At 41.7% G+C, this 5,425-nt stretch overlaps 1 long non-coding RNA gene across 1 annotated transcript; it reads left to right on the top strand.

The window, feature by feature from the left end:
- The first annotated feature begins 347 nt into the window (after positions 1-347).
- On the top strand, positions 348-5,335 carry LOC105507524. The gene is made up of 3 exons (XR_001001117.1): positions 348-575; positions 2,325-2,459; positions 5,093-5,335. It is a non-coding gene; the product is annotated as an uncharacterized LOC105507524 (long non-coding RNA).
- Positions 5,336-5,425: the final 90 nt, after the last annotated feature.

Below are 5,425 nucleotides of genomic sequence, written 5' to 3'. Positions count from 1 at the left end.
TGCCAAAGACGCCCTTTGATTCCCATTTGGGATGGAAACGCTTGCAGATAATCCATTGAAACAGGTCCGCACAAAGGCCTTTTCGCAACAATCATGGTGCTTGTGAAGGACAACATTTTTGTGCGCAAAATAAAACATTTTAATGCGCTACAATCCATTACACATATAGCCCTCCATTTCCTTTCAGTAATTATTCATTAGAAAACATTTAACGTCACTGTGGATTTCACACTAGGCAGTCCGGACACAAAGAACAAGAGATGGCCCATTTATAAGGGGCTGGGGCCTTCTTTTCTAATCTGAGAAACTCCAAGGAGGTGGGGCCCGCGGGACACAACAGGCAGGCTAAATTGTGCGGTTAACGGTCAAAGCCCCCCTGCCTACTTTGACACTCATTTAAAGATGACAGGGAACAATAGAGATTTGTTCTGTGCAACCCTTTCTTGTTATGCCGGCGACATCAGCTCCACACATGAAACTGCCCGAGATTTCATTCCACCTGCCACCTCCCTCCCGCCTCGGTCGACTCTCTCCTCTGCTACTTTGCTTGTTCCCACTTTAACACAAAGAGACAGGTAAAGAATATCGTTAAGAAGCGTCCATTCAGCATGTCAGCTTTCATAATACAATTGCCTGTCAGGTTCCCCATGAGCTATGAGGCACTCAAATGTCTGGGTTTAGGCCAGAAATCCGAACCACGGTTAGGTTAGTGAGCGGGGACAGATCCCCGGCCACCTCCTGCCCTCCCGTAGCGGAAGGCCATCTCCCGGGCAGACACCGAAAACCATCTTTGCTAACAACAGTTTGAAACACTCGCTATACATTAGCGAGGGACCACATGTCAACTCCCAATGGGCGGCTGGGTGTATATTCCTTGAACGCCTGTGTTTAAAAATTTTACTAAAAACTCATACCCAAAGGCCCAAAACCCTATTGGAAAGGTTGGGAAATATTTATTTTAGAGCCATTTTTTTTTTTTTTTAAACACCACAGGATCCTTCCCCTAGAAGTGGTGGAGGAAAAAAAAATCTTAAAGCCTCGCCAGATTATCTGATGTAACTAACTATACAGGAATATGTACAGACCTAAAACGCTCATGGTATCGCTTTTACTCTGCATACTGCAGAGAACACACTATCTCGTGAGGCTTGCAGAACGCACTGAGAGGAAAACAGTGAGTCAGAATAGGAACTGGCTTTCATAAAAAGCCTTTCAAAAACATTGCATGGCAAAATTCTGTTGTATTTTCCCTCAAAGAAAATAATCAGGACAACAGTCCTGGAGACGAAGCCCACACTTGTTTTCAACTTACTCTTTACAAAATGACAGCTGGGGAAGCCAAGTAGGTAAGAAGCCTGTTTTAGTTAGCCTTGAAAATGAGTTAGCCTTGGGGAGACAGCAGGGAAATAGCAAAACCAAAAGAGATCAACTTGATTATACCATCAAAAAGGGGAGATTATTGTTTCTATTTCTCCCCTAACACAGAATCCTGTGGTTGCCTCATGTCTAAAGTTTAAAAAACAACCAGGACTTCAGGTTTACAGTCTTGTAAACCTTTTTACATTTCTAAAAAAATCCTTGTGTCACTGTATTGTTATTTTTCTTATGATAGCAATCCTGATATTTGCACATTACATTTGCTTCTGGTAATTGTCACGATGTGTTATTGAAAACTGCCTCTGGTCATTGAGTCAAACCTAAGAACATACTAGATATCAGTGGATGCTTAAGTAGAAAGCAATATTCATAATGATGCCAATTGTAGAAACTCAGTGAGTGGTCAAGGAAATTCAAAAAGCAAAAACAGTTTTGATGCTCTGCATGAACAATCAGCAAATGACGGCCTATGGACCCAATCCAGCCCACTGCCCGTTTTAGAATGACCCTTGAGCTAAGAACGGCTTTTACATTTTTAAATGATTGGGAAGAAAAAAAATCAAGAGAATAGTATTTCATGGCATGAGAAAATTATATGAAATCCAAATTTCAGTATCCATAAATAAAGTTTTATTGGAACACAGACACATTTATGTTTGCCTGTGGCTGCTTTTATGCTACAAAGAGGTGAGCCTAAGATACTTACTATCTGGCCCTTTACAGGAAAAGTATGCCAGCCCTGTTCAATGTCCTGTTTAGCACACATCATTCTTTCCTTAAGAACCATATTTCTGAATCAATGGTATTTTAAAACTGCACACACCAAGAGAAGCAAAATGGAATTTCAAATATAACCCTTTTCCAATCAATGTTTAATGGTTTATAATACATCCCTCAAATGTGGAGTTGGGATACTTCTAAATTAGGACCTTTTTTATTCCCAGCAGCTCTGTGTTCACAGCACCTAACAGTGTTGAAAAAGAATGTTATTTAGAACCCAAGTTGAGATGTCACCTTTCCAGACCCATGATTGCTTCCTGGCTCACCAAACACAAACCAGAAATTAATGCTGCAAACAGCAGGCAGTAGTTTCCTCATATAACTGAATGCATTTTTGTTCAATGACCAGACGGAGAGGACTGCTGTCTAGGAAGCCCCTCACAAGGTGCTGTCCCCAGTTTGGAATAATACTCAGTGGCAGCTAAAATGTAAACCAAACACACATCAAGAAAGAAGCATGGTCTGATGCTTTGATTCAAGGGGTCTTAGCCATGGAATTTATTACAAGGATCAAATCTGAGAAAGATAATATTGCAAGTTTTTATGTGTTTGATTTACCCAACACTGACAGCTGTACAGTTGAAATGAAGGATTATCTTTTTATGTAACATCAAGGAGACTGTTGGTGTTTTATTATCCAGCTGCAGCCTCTTAATCACCACTGAATGCGTATAATTTATGAATATCAGCAAACAGAATAGTGCTTCTAAATTACCTTAGGGATTAAATAGTCTCCTAGTAAAAATGAGAACAGTTCATAGTCTTAATTGGCCCATGGGAGTTATAAGTGGAGGGGGGAAAAAAAAACACATGCCATTACATGACCATCTTTTTCAGCATAAATAGAGGGTTAAAAAACATTAAATGCAAAGCCTAGTCTTCTTGCACTGCTTCCTACTGATAAATGTTAGAAAAAAAGATTGTTGGAAGTTTATAGCAGTTTTAAACACAGGATATATATTCTGATCACATTTAAGCCTTCCCAGAGCCCATGAAGTTCTTTGAAGTTGTTTACCTAAAAGAGTTTGTAGCTGATCTTGTAAAATAAAAAAAAATTTAAAAAAAAAGGGGGCTTTTCTTGCCTTAAGGAGAATCCTCCTGGTGTCTGCAGCTATCTTTCCCTGGAACAAAAGATAGATATTTCATGGTCTGGGAGCCTTGCAAACACTCATTAGAAATTGGATATTGACAATGGATTATGTTAAAACCTGTTTGGATCATCAAATGCTAATTTTTTTCAGGGTTTTTTTTTTTTTTCATCTCAGTCTGAGTCCCTTGGATTAATAAGAAAATTAGTGGACTCCACACAGTAGACAGCTTTCAACATGGCTTTTAAATTATTCATCACCCAAAAAGGGCTGTTTAAATAATACTTGGTTAAAAGTGGTTGTGACTTGACGCACATTTAGAAACCACTTAAAGCTAAGGCTGTGGCCAGGTGTGGTGGCTCACGCCTGTAATCCCAGCACTTTGGGAGGCTGAAGCGGGCAGATCACTTGAGGTCAGGAGTTTAAGATCAGCCTGGCCAACATGATGAAACCCTATCTCTACTAAAAATACCAAAAAAAAAAAAAAAAAAATGCTGGGTGTGGCAGCACACACCTGTAATCCCAGCTACTTGGGAGGCTGAGTCAGGAGAATCACTTGAACTGGGGAGGCAGAGGTTGCAGTGAGCTGAGATCAGGCCACTGCACTCCAGCCTGAGTGACAGAGTGAGACATCGTCTCAAAAGAAAAAACAAAAAAACCCCCAAAAACAAAAACAAAAACACAAAAACCTAAGGCTGTGGTTCTCAAACCTCAGCATGCAGGAATTTTACATGCAGGATGCAAACTTTAGCATCCTGGTGGATCTAGAAAACCCACAAGAGAGGGCCCAGGAAGCTGCATGCTTGACAGGCATCGTAGATCATTTCTGTAAGGGTATCCCAGGCCCATAGCTATAAGCCCTTAAACTGTGGTCCATGGATGCAGTTCGAGCATCCATAGGTCCTGCTTGAGTCAGAATCTGCATTTTAACAAGTCCCCCGAGGTGACTCAGGGGCACTTTGCTGTTTAAATTACATGGGTGTGAATATGACCCAGTCATACATTTCCCCAGTGATCTAGGGAAAATTAAAAGATTAAGCTAAGAAAGATTGAACGTAAGGGGAATTGCTATTCCCCTGAAGTCGTATGAATACAGAAACATTCATGTTGAAGTTGAAGACCACCAGAGACAGAAAACTCCACCAAGAAGTGGAAAAGGGGGCTCACAGAGGAGGGAGGAAGGAACCAAAACCACCAGGATAGGCTTCTGCCAGCGCTGGCTACCAGGGACTCAGGGCCTAGTGACTGCGCAGATGGCAAGCCCAGCTTTTCCTTCTTTTCCCACAACTAGACCTTATTAGAATTTTTCCAACCCCTTTTCCTCCATATCAAATGCAAGTCAGGCTATTTCTCTTTTGTAATACTAAACTTCCCCTTCTGGAAACTTGGGCCAAAAAGGTCTAATCTCAAATCTGTAAAAGTAAAGGCTAGACAGACACCAAAACCAAAAAGATACTGCTAGTTCCTAAGATCCCTCTTCTTGAAGAAACATATTTTTTTCTGTCCCAATTTTTAAATAAAAAGCAAAATATACAAGCTCTTTAGCCAGAAACTGGCTATGTTTACTGGAAGCATTCATTCCTTAAAGGGCAGACATCTTGGGCACTTATCCCGGGCATGTGGTAACCTGGGAATTGCGGGCTGGGATTTCTTTCTTTTCTTTTCTTTTGAAACAGTCTTACTCTGTTACTCAGGCTGGAGTGCAGTGGCGCGATCTCGGCTCACTGCAACCTTCACCTCCCGGGTTAAAGTGATTCTCCTGCCTCAGACTCCTGAGTAGCTGGGACTACAGGCGCCCGCCACCATGCCTGGCTAATTTTTTGTAATTTTTTTTTTTTTTTTTGTAGAGACAAGAGATTTCACTGTGTTAGCCAGGATGGTATCGATCTCCTGACTTCGTGATCCACCTGCCTCAGCCTCCCAAAGTGCTGGGATTACAGGCTTGAGCCACCGTGCCCCGCTTCAGGCTGGGATTTTTATAGCTTATTATGGCAAGGGAAGAGACAGAGAATAAAAGACGAAGAAAGAGCATACCCAGTCACCCCTTGTGTAACAAATATGTAAGAAATAAAGATAAATGTGTACAATTCGCCGGGCGCGGTGGCTCAAGCCTGTAATCCCAGCACTTTGGGAGGCCGAGACGGGCGGATCACGAGGTCAGGAGATCGAGACCATCCTGG

The sequence above is a fragment of the Colobus angolensis genome, unplaced genomic scaffold, assembly GCF_000951035.1.
Source record: "Colobus angolensis palliatus isolate OR3802 unplaced genomic scaffold, Cang.pa_1.0 Scaffold10, whole genome shotgun sequence".
NCBI classification, from domain to species: Eukaryota; Metazoa; Chordata; class Mammalia; order Primates; family Cercopithecidae; genus Colobus; species Colobus angolensis.
Note: the sequence above shows the minus strand (reverse complement) of the source record. Positions and strands in the feature narration are given on the sequence as shown.